The sequence below is a fragment of the Mastomys coucha genome, unplaced genomic scaffold (assembly GCF_008632895.1).
Source record: "Mastomys coucha isolate ucsf_1 unplaced genomic scaffold, UCSF_Mcou_1 pScaffold22, whole genome shotgun sequence".
NCBI lineage: Eukaryota > Metazoa > Chordata > Mammalia > Rodentia > Muridae > Mastomys > Mastomys coucha.
The window spans coordinates 173,236,082-173,250,525 of NW_022196905.1; the positions used below are offsets into that span (position 1 = coordinate 173,236,082).

The 14,444-nt window shown below is 41.7% G+C and overlaps 1 protein-coding gene and 1 long non-coding RNA gene across 9 annotated transcripts in view; one reads left to right on the forward strand and one right to left on the reverse strand.

Annotated features, from left to right (window-relative positions):
- The window catches only part of Nrg1 (neuregulin 1), a 1,068,405-nt gene that overhangs the window by 373,510 nt on the left and 680,451 nt on the right, over positions 1–14,444 (reverse strand). The window lies entirely within an intron of this gene.
- LOC116069121 overlaps positions 1–14,444 on the forward strand; it is a 125,845-nt gene that overhangs the window by 56,510 nt on the left and 54,891 nt on the right. For 3 of the 4 annotated variants that reach the window (XR_004109854.1, XR_004109857.1, XR_004109856.1), the window contains exon 1: positions 7,100–7,218. The exons of the other annotated variant lie outside the window; for it this stretch is intronic. This is a non-coding gene — a long non-coding RNA (uncharacterized LOC116069121). Of the gene's footprint in view, positions 1–7,099; positions 7,219–14,444 lie in introns of those variants that run through there. 4 annotated transcript variants of the gene reach the window in all.

Below are 14,444 nucleotides of genomic sequence, written 5' to 3' on the forward strand. Positions count from 1 at the left end.
CGCTAAGACTGAGAACATGGAGTCAAGCTTCAAAGTTTGGTTCAACCTAAAGCTGTGTCACCCCAGATAACGCATGCCAATCTCCTTTCTTGTGCTGTTTTATTTCTGAGAAGACAAATGGCTTAGGTAACAGCTATTGATCTATCCAGCTCCGACACTCTCACAAGAAAATTGATTTTGTAGCTTACAGGGAGATACACCGGTGCCCCCAGGTACTACTGCAAATTAGTGGTGTGCCCACTGCCAGCTCAGGACTCCCTTTCCCTACCACATCAGTTGGCTATTCTCTCCCCCTCTCCTTCCCTTTCTCTCCACTCCCTCCCTTCTCCCTCCCTTCTCCCTCCCTCTCGCTGTCTCATCCTTTCTTTGGGCAGCAGTTCCTTTGTTTCTTTAGACAATCAGTACCCTTTCCTCAACCCAAAATTTGATTCCTGGAAAGGGATCAAATTAAATAAATCAAATGTAATCAATTACAGATTGGTGATAAGTCCAAGGCGGTAGGCTAACCTCAAAGGCAGATGAACTTTGAGTTTGAGATCTATTCAAATCAGGTCATTTCTTGAGTTGGCTGCTCTTCATTTTACTGCCTTGATTAGGTTTAAAATCACCCAGGTAACAATGAAGAATACTTCTGGGTGGGTCTGTGAGATTGTTTCCAGAGAAGATTAGCGGATGGGAAAGACGTAGCCTGGCTTCAGGTAGCACCATGAAGTCTGGGAGCCTGAAGGGATGAAAGGAGGAGTCCCAGAGACTCCCAGCATTCCCTTTTCTCCACTTCCTGGCCACAGTGCTGAGCACTAGACTCTGCCACATTGTCCTGACAGGAGGGATATAGTCATTTGAAACCATAAACACACAATCCTTTTCTCCCTTAAGCTGGTATGTCAGGTTTTCTATCACAGGAATGAAAGACAAAGTAATATGCATCTGTTACGTAAATAGGGTGAGTCCAATCTCCCTTCATCACCTTACTTGCTTCTACTATCATCCAGGACTGTGCCAGTCTCTCACCAGGGCTCTCCATGTGGCTACACTTGGTCACGTGACAGCAACAATAGCACTCTTTAAAAAGTCTCTTCAGAAGTTACAAGCTCTATGTTTAAAGACCCAAAATGGCTCCAATCACACACACAATGAGAAGGCCGGGTAGCTGCAACAGAATTGCACCATGGACCCTTGCCAAAACCTTCAGGCTTGTCTTACTGTTTTCTCTCCTGAAGTTACATGGACATTTTTGAAGCACATTTTTATTAGTTCTTTGAAAATTTCATGGGATGTATTCTGACTATAGTTTGCCCCTAGCTCCTCCTTCTAATGCCTCTAAGATTGAACCCCTCTACCCTGAGCCTCCAGCTTTGTGCCTTCCTTGTGTAGATAGGAACCTATAAATTCCAGTTTGTGCTGTTCTTACAACCCTGGATGCAAGGCCCATCCACTGAAGCTTGGTCAACAAACCTGGACCCACACTCTTCAATAACACCGATTCTCCCTCCCCCAGAAGCAGAAAGCTGCCAACAGCTCCTCAGTGAGGGGTGGGGGCTCATGAACTCTCCCTTACGCCAAACAAAAACATCGACATCGACCAGCTTGATCTCATGGAGGTCTTGTGCAATAAACAAGAGTTCCTGTGAGTCCCTGAGGACAGAGATCCTGTCACATCCAGAGGACTCTGACTGTGTCATCCCAGACTTCCCACATGATCTGTCCCTCTTCCATCATGGTGCCTGAGCTTTGAAGGGTGGGGCGTGCTCTCCATGTTTCATCTGTGGTGAAGCACACTGCAGATACTTAATTCTCTCTCTATAGGTTGACTGGTTATAATTCTCTGTGTCAACCATCATGCACTGTGCAAAGCAACCTCTCAGATGAAGTCTGAGAGCTGCAGTAGTCTACAGGCAGAGGGATACAGATGTATAGCTCAGCTTGATACTATGCAGATATTTTATAACTCCAATTTTTTGAGACCCATGAGGCTCGTTCCTACTTGAGAGAATTTCATGTCTTTATTCTCTCTGGCTGAACTCCTACTTTCTACCAAGGTCTACTTGAGACATATTCTGAGGGTCAATAATGAAAACTCCCTGACCACACATGTTTAGTCTCTTCTACCTTGTTTCGGTTTTTCCCTATCTCACTAGTCACCACTTTACATTGCCATACTTTATTATTAGTCTCCCATCATACGAATAAAAGTGCCTTTCTTGCCTATTCCTTTATTTCCAGAGTATGTATGAGTGTCCAGTCAGTAGAAGGCTCTCAATAGATGTACAATTAAGAAGGACTGTGATAACAAAAGGCTGAAAACCCTTTTCAGACATTTTATCTTGAATCAATTGAAAAGCATACTCTATATTAGTTGAATTCTGATACACATAAGCTGTCCCATTTGGGGAGCTGGCTGTGTGGTCATCATCTAACAGAAATTCACTCATGATACACTCTTTTACTCTATAATTAGTAATGGTTCTTTATATATAACACATCATGTATTTATGTCCCTGGAGGTCTGAGAGGCATCTTATCATGTGTGTTTTGGGTGAAGAGGGGATACTGGAATAGCCCTTTTTGTTGGATTTATCATTTATTGTATTAGCTGCATACAGACATAATCTGGTTATGAATGTTTCTTGAGATCTATGGCCCTCTTGTACACATTGTCTCAGTCTACATTTCTTTCAAACATCATGTTAATCTTGATTATTAACCTGATTAGATTGAGAGTCATCAAGGAAATTACTAATATATACCCCAGGGTATGTTTGCAAAAAAAAAAAAAAAATTCTAGAGATCAGATCATCTGAAAGGGTACTGACCTATCAAATAGATCAATTCTTTGATGGATTCAAAACAGGACGGCATTATGGCGAGGTGTTAAAAGATAAGAGATGAGGCTTGGTTGTAGAAAGTAGATCCTGGAGGGTGGGATTATGTCTTCCAGGACTGTGGTTGTTTGAACAGGAATGGATGCCCATAGACTCATGTGTATGAATGCTCGGCCCATTGGGAGCTGTGGCCTTGCTGGAGGAAGTGTGACTCAGTCTCCTGCTGCTTCCTTCAAATCAAAGTACAGAACTCTCAGCTCCCTCTTCAGCACTGTGTCTGCCTGCAAGCTGCACGTTTCCCACTATAATGATAACGGTCTAAACTTCTGAACTATAAGCCAGCCCCAATTATATTTTTTTTCCTTTATAAGGGTTGCCAAGGTTATGGTGTCTCTTCACAGCAATAAAACCCCAACTAAGACAAGGATTGGATCTTACACTGGTCTCTTTTTTGTATTCCCTTTTCTCTGCTTCTGACCTTCCATGAAGTAATTCACTCTTGTTTTACCATGCCTCTTCTGCAATCACGAGCTGAATCCTTTGAAACCATGAGCTAAATTAAGCCTTTCACAACTTGTTTCTTTCAGTTACTCTGTCATGGAGCCACAAAAGGAAATATAGTCATTTGAGGTTTCTGTCATGACCAAGGTCTAAAATAAGCAAGTAACAGAGCCAGGCTCATAAATGTGGTCCCTATATACTAATCCATTGAAACTAACCTTATCTACATAGTAAAGGGATAGGAGTCCCATTGTGAGCAATATTCAGAATTCTATTTTCATACTCTGTCATTATAGGTACCAGTACTGGTAAGGGCTTTAGATTGGAGGATTTCAGAACATTTTTATTGGTCTTTAAAGCTCTCAAACACAACATTTAGGCAAAAAAATACATGAGAAAGCACGGAAGTTAGATGGGCTCCTGAGGGGTTCCTGAGGCGCCATCCCCATCCAAGGAGCTATTGGCAGGCCATGGTTGCTATAGGGAGGGGATTCACTTTTTTTGAGGTGTGGCCACTGACAGGTTTCCTGTGTCTTTGTGACTAACCCCACAGCTGTGCACAAGTGGTGAGCACTGCTTCCAAAAAATGTCTTGAAGTTGGAAAGGGAGATTAAACTGGGTTTTGAATGGAGTTATTAGGTGGTGGATTTGCTTAAGATACTTTGAATACTTCTATGAAACTAAAACAAAACACGAGTAACTATATATTTATGGCCCAAGCAAGAAAACTTGGTCCCATGTTAACAATGCTCAGGAGTACTCAAAGCTCAGGAGCTCTGCCAACCTTCCAGCAGAGGGGCTTGCAGAATTAATTGTTGTTTATATATCTTAATAAAAATTGTTTTCTGAAAGAATTTGATAAGCCCATCCACATAGGTTTATAAATGGATTCTAAGATTCAGGACAAGATTTGCATGAACAATGTTGGACCCCCATGTCCCCCATGTCTCCCAACCAAATCTTAGACCTGAAGAATAAAGCTAAAAATGGATTTTTTTTTGGTAGTAAGTAACGTAAGTTCCTATGTCTAGTGGTAGATATTATAGTGTAACATTCTGAAACTCTCAGCTAACTGCCTGTCTTTCTGTTACTTGAATTCAAGTCCTCCTCACTTCTTCAATTGCTGATAATTATTTTTCTTACCCTCCATTTTCTTATCTCTGAAGTGGAAATAATAACACGGAATTTTCAGGCCGTCCTGAGATAAATACATTCAATGTATCCATCAACAAGTGTGCCGCTTCCTCGGAGGCCCACTATGACCCTGATTGTTGATATCTGGAGACTGTGCACTCAGCTTGCTGGATAGATTTAGGGGAAGTAACTTATCTATATTTCCCCCTTACTTTACTGAAAACATTTACCATCCTTCATCTTGCTTGTTTCTGCTGGAGAACAGAAAACAGGTCTACCGAAGTATCAAAACATTAATAATCAAATTTAACAATTACTTTGTTGGCCTTGATATACTTTCTGAATTCCAACCTGATAGCTTGCTGTTCAACTTCCTTCCCATTTTACATGCCTTCGTTTTATGAAATGGGGCCTCGTTAGTAACTGATTGCTAAGGAGAAAGAACTGGCAAAGCCCCCTAGATCTTACATGCCTAAGGGCTATGGAATGCCACAGCTTTTGTTTTTCTTAGCTAGAAGAGATGCAAATATTTAACCATGAATCATCTGAGCCAGGACTTCCTCATGGTCACAGTAGCAGGCTGCACAGAATCTTTCTTTTGTCAATGTCTGGATAATCAGAGGCCTTGGAGGAATATTTACTCAACTTCTGATCAGGCTCTGCTCCTCCTTTTCCGTGCAGTGCCCTCTGGAAAGTCTCAGCTCTTGGATTATTTTTTCTAGGATTCCACTGAGCCTTTCCATATTAGCGATAAGTGGAAAGCTTTCATGATGCCAATCCAACACATTCTCTGCTGTCTTTTGTTACTTAGTCAACAAACACTGCAGAGCACCTTGTGTATGCCAGACAGGACTACTCTAGAAAAAGGTTGAAAAGGACATGTTCCAAATAAAAGAAAGTGAAGTCTGATATGTGATATAGATGAGTTTAAAGGAAAGATTGTACTAAAGGGGAGGGTGGAATGTGTGGGGCCATGTGGGGTACAGGTTATTCATCGTACATGAGGGAGACCAGGAAAGAAGGTCTCTGTGAGATTTGCAAAGGAAATTGCACTTCAGTGTCAATGAATGGAAGTACCCAGGGAGGCTCAGGAGACTTTATTTCAAGCTGAGGCTTGACCCATATGAAAACACAGCAGTAAGAATGATTGTGCCAGGCAGTGCACATTAATCCCAGCAATCTGCAGGCAGAGACAGGTGGATCTCTGACTTTGAGGCCAGACTGGTCTAAAGAGCTAGTTCCGGGGACAGCCAGGGCTACACAAAGAAACTGTGTAAAGCTGGGGGAGGCGAGGCAGAAAGAGAAAGAAAGAAAGACAGAGAACTTCATAGCTACAAGTGGGTATGCAAGAGCAGAACATACATTCCATACATGTAGCAGTAGGCAAGAATTGGATAGTAGGCGGTTCCTCCCAAAGCACAGCTGTCTAGAGACAGTGGTGTTTGTGACAATGTCCTATTGTATGTCTCCTTAAGAAAGGATTTCATGAGTACATCTTACCTGGAGAAGTTGTGAATTTACAGATTTACAGTGTGTATCATTCATGGATAAGCAAGAAGGTGGCCCAAAGCCACATGGTATACTCATCCATCACATCTGTTTTGAATCTAAGGTCCCTAGGTTTGGAACCCAGTTCTTTTTATTACCTATGTGACCAACAATATTTATGTAATTCTGCATGGTTCCAGTTTCTCTGCTTGTAAATTAGCCAAGGTACCTACCTCTGTAGGGTTGTGAAGGGAATCAGTCAATAAGTACTTGTAAGCCACTTTGATTTATGTTTGACATGGAGTAAAAGTTATACTGATGATTATTACATTAAACAAATCATGATGTTTGCCTTACTTGGGGTTTCTGTTGCTACAGTGAAACACCATGACCAAAAAAAAAAGCAAGCTTACACTTCTATATCACAGTTCATAATTGAAGCAAGTCAGGATAGCAACTGAAGCAGGGCAGGAACCTAGAGGCAAGAGCTGATGCAGAGGCCACGGAGGGGTGCTACTTATTGACCTGCTCCTCTTGGCTTGCTTAGCCTGCTTGTTTATGAACATATTTAGGAATCCAATGTTTATGAAATCTAAATATGTTACCTCTCCCATAATGTGGTTATGGAAGTAAGTACCAAGTTTCTCTCTCCTTTACTGGACATATTCTCTCTACCCTCTCTTTTAGACAGGGTCTCACTCTGAAGTCCAGGCTGACCCAGAACTTGCAGTGTAGCCCAGAACAGCCTTGAATTTAAAGTGCTTCTTTCCTGAGCCTCCCCGTGACTCTGATTACAGATTTCAACCACCAAACTCAGCATCCTTGACCACACTAAACAAATATGTCCTTCACAGTTCTACGGCCTTGTCTCTTGAAGTTCCATGGAACATAGTCATCTTGTTGAACAAGCTGTGCTAAGTATCCAGTCAATGGCTTGTGAACTTCTGTAAAAGCCCAGACACGTGCGTAACTAACTCCCTGTTAGAGATTCCAGTCTAGGTCATCTCACAGTGGGTTTTCATCAAGCCCGAGCGAACAAGCCTGTGGTGATCACCTTTAATCATCCCCCTTCCTCCCCACCTTCTGACTTATTGCTCACCCTTCCTTCAGTTACCTCAGCGGGTTCTTCCTATTGTGATGTAAAAGCCCTCAGGGCAGATAATTTGAATACAGATCTAAAGATCGGCTCTTTGTAAAGAAAAGTGTTTATGATTATTAACCTACGGAGGAGCAAGCATATGAGCAAGACTTTGATTGGAAAGATGAGCAATAGGTGAGTGGAGGCAGTGAGGGGGAGAGGGAAGATTGCTGTCCCTGCTGAAGAAAGAAAAATGGGAAACTAACAGTTAGAAAGCTGGAGGGAGAAGCTCACCCACGGGGAACTTCCATGATGACTACATTTGGGGGATTTTAGCATTCCTAAAAAGGGCAAAAGAGATCATCCTAGGGTGGAATATTGAAAAGGGTACTAAAAACTATAAAACTATGAGAATAAAAACCAACAGAAAAGTACAGGCAAAACAAACAAACAAACCCCTTAAACTCTTTAAACTTTAGATTGGGAAAAAGATAGTATAAACAGAAAACAGTTTTTCACCCACCCTCAAACTTCAGGATACCCTATGACTTCAGTGACTGCAAAGTACTTTAACAGGAAGCGCTTAACACCCCCACAATGTCACCACTGTGTGCGCCACAGGTATGGCCCAGATCCAGTCTGCAGAGAAACTCATTTCCCCAACCACTGGGCAACTGGTAGTTTAAGCCTTTAAACTGCCCAGAGCAGCACCTTTTCCTGGGGGTGAGCTCCTGGGACTCCCAAAGTAACACATGTATACCTGACCATGGACACACTGTGTTCCAGAGCCGGTGGGACGTGCTGAGTACGCTGCAGTAAATGAACCCCAGCTGCCCTTCCTCTACCACATCCACACCCTCCTGGGAGCCTCCCCAAGAGGAGCCCGCTGAACTCACAACACTAAAATCTCTATCCATGTCTGTATAATTGGTCGACAGTAAATCACCACATCTAGCCTGTCGTTCTATGTCTGGGATGGCATCAAACCCATTTCCCTTGACTGGAAGATGCAGCCCACACATTTCAAAAGTTTTGCTTTAGATCACTTTTCTTACACCAATGCAGGTCCAAATCCACCCTGAGTTAATGTTCTTAATACTTCTTCCCTTTGAGATGTTTGTCTGCCTTTTACTGCTTGAATTGCTGGGAGGTTAATCTAAGCAACACCTGTTACTATGGTAACCAAGGGGTTTCCTTGTCATGCCCCAAAAGAGCAAGATGAAGAGTCACCACTCTAGACGTGGTCTTTTTTATAATTCATGTTCACTGAGCCATTCAGCACTTTCTTTGTTCTCTCTCTGAGTCCTTTTTGTTTTGTCATGGCTTTACAATGTTTGTTAGTTTTTGGTTTGTTTTTTTTTTTTTTTTTTTTTTTTTTTTTTTTTTTTTTTTTTTTTTTTTTTTTTGCACGGATTCCAATGCACACCAAGATCTTTGAAAAATATATATTCCAAGACCATGGCTATCAAATGCAAAAGAATTTGATGACATCCGGATTCTACACATTTTGCTAAGTCAGAAATGACTTTCTTCCACGTCACAGCAATGTAATAATTTTCCATTCTTTGTGCTCACCTCAATCCTCATCAAAACGCAGTGGCAAATGCAGAATTAAAAGCCCCAGGGCCAAGAGGAATGTGTTGGTTGTGACACAGGTAGCTATACGGTCTCCATCATTCTCGTGGCCCTTTCAATGTGGAGATCATGTTGACTCTCCTGCAGGACTCAGTCCTACCACCAACCACATTATGCTAAGGAGGCTGGGCCATCGCTGTACCACTGAGCTCTTGCCATGGATGGTCTTCCTAACTCTCCACAGATGAGAGCTGTCTACTAGATGAATTTCAAATTAAATAACTGGAAATAAATGACTAGGCTTGATGCCATACAGCTACTTAAAAATATAAAATATGAAGCAGCTCAGAACTCAATTTAAGCAATGTTTTCTTTTTACAAGGAGAGAAAATAAATTAATTTAGGGCACATAGCCAAGTACTTTGTCCATTGTTTGACCGCACACAAGTAATCTGAGTTACACTTTCCTCCTCCTGATATTCAGAAAGATGGCCTCCTGACCCTCCTGAGTGACATTCTGATCAAACTGCACTACGTTTGCAAAGTAGCCTCATGACCATCTTTAGTGACTTTCTAACTGCAGCAGCTACGCAGAGCCCCTCAGGGCAGTGAACCACATGCAGTCATGCCTTGTTTGTGAGGCTACAAGTTAGCTGGTCTTCCTCCTGCCTACCCAAGAGGACGACAAGGTTCTCAGAAGACATCTTAATTTGAGATGTCCCCTGCTTGTGTAGTCTAATCTCAAACTCTGGGATGATTTTGTCCATTTCAAGTTACAGATTAGAAGATGGGCTAAATAGTATCCAAACATTGTGTCACTTTCTGTGTTTATTTCTCTTTCCTGATCATGAAAGAAGAGGTTGTGTTTCTCTCCCCATTCTCAGGTGGCATGAAAGCCCAGCTTACACTACTCCTGAGAATCAACTGACTTGTCTACTGCTAATCAATATTAGTGACCACAACACCTTAGTAGGGGGGTTCTTTTTATATATTTTGTTTTGTTTGATTAAGACTTGGTCTCACTCTGCACCCAGGGCTGGTCTCTGGGTTTATGATTCTCTCTCTCTCTCTCTCTCTCTCTCTCTCTCTCTCTCTCTATATATATATATATATATATATATATATATATATATATAAAATGCTCTCTTTCCCCCCTCTCTCTCTCTCTCTAGACATGTATATGTACATACATATGTGTATCCACACATAATCAATGATCAGAGATCAACCTTTTCTTTATTATGACATTTACCTTTGGTGTTTTTTGTATTTTGTTTTTTGTTTTTGTTTGTTTCATGTGTGTGTGTTTGTGTGTGTGTGTGTGTGTGTGTGTGTGTTTAAGATATGGTCTCTCAGGGCTTGAGAGATGGTTTAATGGCTAATTGCACTGGCTACTTTTCCAGAGGACTGGGGTTCAAATCCCAACCACCACATAAAACAGCTCACAACCATCTCTAACTCCATTTCCAAAGGATCTGACATACTCTCCTGGCCTCTATGGGTGCCAGGTTTGCAGAAGGTGCATAGATGCACATGTAGGAAAAACACTCATATACATTTTTAAAAACAACACATGTTCTCTAATTGGCCAGAGGCTCACTGTTAGGGTATTCTAGCTAGTGAGAAAGTCCCAGGATGCCATCTGCTTCCACTGTCCCAGTATTTGCACTGGAAGTGTGTATCACTATGTGGGGCCTTTTACATGGATGTTGGGGATTGAACTGCAGTCCTCATACCTAGATGACAAACTCTTGTGTGGACTAAGGTGTCTCCCCAGTCCCTCATTGTTCTACTTCTGTGGGTGGAGGTTTTCATAGGATGGATTTCCATACAATGACCTCAAGTCTGCCTTTCATGTTTGATTTTTTTTTTTTTTTGCCTTCTATACTACCAAAGGATGTTCTTTAAAGGATCTGTTGTTTCTCTGCTTCTTTATCTTTTGATTTGTATGAAACTGCCTCAAAGACTCCATAGACACTTATATAGGATTACTTTCAGGCACTCAGTTGCCCCGCCATCTTTTTTGATTGGGTTATTAACAAAATTGACTTTTAATTATGTTATCCAGGACTGGACAGATAGCTGAGTGGGTAAAGGCACCTGCTTCCAAGCCTGACCACTTGAGCTCCTATTCCAGGACCAATATGATAGAAAGAGACTCTCGAAAGACCTTCATGTGCATGCTGTGGCATGCAACTCCCACACTAAGTAAATAATTGTAATAAAAACATGTTTTGTAGCATTGAAATCAGTTTTTAAGATTCTATTAGTATCAACTTATTTTTTGTCTTGCTGTTACAGCATACCTGAAGTTGAGATACTTGTAACAAAAAGGGGGTGGGATATACCTTTAGCTAACAGTTCTAGAGGATCAAGAATTTGACCAACAACAACTTAACTCTGGGGAGATCCTATGCAAGACTACAGTATGTTGAGAATTCATTGCAAGATAGAAAGAGTGATCATATGGGGAGAGAGGAAGCAAGAGATGGGAAGGGGACAATCTAGCTCTTTTTATAACTCTCTGCTTTTAGGGGAATTTATACACTTTTACTATATCTGACCCACTCCCAAGAGAAAGCTGTAACCCATTTATGAGAGTAGAACAGGCATGAACCTAGTCACCTTCCATTAGGCCTTATTTCTTGAAGCTTCCAGGACCTCAACACCATTATACCAGAGCCCGAATCTCTAGCCACGAGTCTCTGAGAGCAAAGCCATATCTAAATCATATCCTATACAAGCAAAAGTGAGTACAGAGAGACTCGTGCTTCTAGGTAGATTCCTTCTAATATCCAAGATGCTAAGGCAATGTAATTGATTTCTTTTTCTTGTCTTTTTTCATTTTGAAAAGCTGTGAAAGTCAGAAATCCTTGCTTCTCTCTCACTCTCCACAAGTCAATATTTATTGTTAGCATGTAAAAGAAGTCTTGTATTACGTCATTAGCTCTCCTCTTCTTTGCTTCCTTTCTATTCTAACTCAAGTTCAAAGAAGTAGAACTTGGGGAGGAAGCTCTTCTGTCTTTCATCTCACTGCCAGCATGCCACTGCTAGTAAGACATACTAAGGGCAGTCAGAGAAGTTTTTGCCCAGTACATGGCTGGAGGACTCATAGCTGGTTCTTCACTTTCTTCCCTTGACTAGCAGAATACACAAGAGCTCTCTGATGAGCTTCTAGCTATTGAAATCAAAGTCTCAGTGCACTTCAACATCCTTGAGGTTTCAGATTCTCAACTCATTGCCAAAACTGTCATATGATCAAAGGTCTTACCCGACTATGGTTTTCTCCTTAATCATTCCCTCATTTATAAGGTTCTCTGTGGTGCCTAAAAGTTGGAAGACACCATTCTAATGCATATCAGCTAAACTTAAAGAATATAATCTTTGCTTTTGAGCTCATGCTTCTGACATACATGCCTTCTAAAAATCCAAGCTCAGGAATCACCATGTCAAGTATGTCTGCAATATAAACATGGATGTGCTGGGGCAAGCACAGGTTGAGCATTTTTCACCAGAAATGCTTGGAACCAGAACTGTTTTTTTTTTTTCTGCAAAAGATTTTGGGTTTTGGATTATGTACAGGAGTTTTATCAGTTGAGCATACATTATCCAGAAATTCAGAATCTAAGTTTGGTTGGAATTTGGAGTACTTCTGTTTTCAGCTCCTTGGGTTAAAGTTTTTTTACAGTTCCTTAAAATGTGGTGTCAAAAATAAGGATGATGGCCAGCTGGTGGTGGCCTGTGCCTTTAATACTGGCACTTGGGAGGCAGAGACAAGCCGATCTCTGAGTTCAAGGCCATCCTGATCTACAGAGTGAGTTCCAGGACAACCAGGGCTACACAGAGAAACCCTGTCTTGAAAAACTAAAGGAGGAAAAATGGACAATGGCTAATATTGATGATAATTACAATAAAACCATATTTACATTGAGAACAATGCTTGGATCCAAAGCAGCAAATTAATACTAAGTACTACAACAAAATTTAACGTTTGTTAAAACAGGTCTTGGAAATGTATACTTTTTACGTCCCTTACTTTACAGTTGGTATGAGTGAGATACAGAGATTTCACAGCTCCCCTAACTGCTTTTTACCCTGTAATTTCACGCTTATCTTAATAAATAATAGCTAGAAATCAGTTAACGTCCCTGAGAATACCTCTGGCAGCCTTGAGAGCTGTTTACAGGAAAATTTTTCCCACTTTGGTTGACCTGCATCTTCTGGTTTATTTCACTTCAGTACCGAATCTAGGGGTAAGTATGGTGATGGTTGCTCTGCAGCCACAGGCAGCAGAGTTTGGGACCAGATTCTGAAAGTCTCAGACCCAGCTCTCAGCTTGTTTCAAGGTGGCCTTCCATTAGGTAGAAGACCCCGCCCATTCCCTTTTGTGCACGCCTAGATGCCAAAGCAGGCTTCCAAAGCAGGGAAGTTTAATTCCCAATTCCCGACTCTGAAGCAAGCCCATGCAAGACAACTCTGTACTCAGTAATTAACATTTGCTAATCCACAGCAGGATTTCAAGGAATAGAGTGTGCCAATAGCCAATCAGTGGCTTCTCTTTTGATCATTTTGGAGTTTTCCCACTTTGATGGGTATAAGCCTGGTGGACCTTAAGGAGGCAGGCCACCCATGTTATCCTAGCTGTAATCCACAAAGATTTCATTTAAAAAACAAATCAGGATGTAAGAAGTGTCCAGGCTTTGCTTGCAGTTTAGGATGGAAAGTTCTTGTAAGGCTTTTGACAATACCTTAATGGAACCGGGTTTTCAGTGGATCATACCTGCCCTTTCTGGTTACTCAATGACTTGGGATTCACTTCCTCTCATGCCACTGTTGGGAGTGGAAGGCAGAGACAATGGCCTGGTAAAGATTAGCTTTGGAAGACTTCTAGAACCAGCTTTAAGGGGAAATCAGGATAACAGTATCGTGAGATGGGTTTCATTCCTAGATATCAATGAGCTTCTCGAAGCCCAGTCTGTTAGAGACTGGAAAACATTTACAAAACCTTCTGCCTTATCAACAAGCTGCTCGCACAGCTGCTGTAGGCACACCTAGACCCCTTAGATTCAATACAGGTTTCAAACTGCTCTCACAGATAAGCTTAGAATTCTAGATCAGAAACCAAAGAATAAAAAGAGGAAATGAATCAAATTCCACCACTAAGGGGAGGGGGGATGTCTTGTATGCCCTCAGAACAAAGGCCAACATAGCAATGTGCACATTGATAACCTATGACTTAATCCTTTATCGTTCGCAGCCTACTGTTTTCCATCCCTGAGGGGTGGATGGTGGTTTCTGTTTCAAAGGGTTACCCTCCCAGGGAGGGGTCTCAGGGAAGGCAGGAGTGAGCAAGCTATGTCTCTGGGGTGCCATGTGCACCATGGGCTCCTTCTGTGACTGGGACTTTCCACCGTTGCTTTTTATATTAGTCTCTTTTATTTATCTGTTTTTCCAAAAGGAGCAAAAGGAAGCCCCCGAGATTCACATCAGTATCAAAAGGAAACCTGGAAAGACAGAAAATCAAGGTGGAAAACAAAATACACGCAAGAAAGGGCAGAAATTTCAAATGCGTGGTTGGGAAGGGGAAACATTCAGCATGGATGAGTTAGTCAAACTTGTGGGGTGAGGTGTGGAGTAGAAGGAATTGGGCAAGAAGGAGGGTTCCTCTTTACACAGGAATCAGGGGTGACATCATACACTATTTTATGTGGTTTTTAAAAAGCATTTAGTGAAACCAAATGTACTTCATAAAGACACCACTCTCCGGAATGGATTTTGAGCTAAAGTGACTGAGTACATACTAAGTTATGTACTTAGGCAGTGGCCCTCACCTCAGGCTGCTAGCC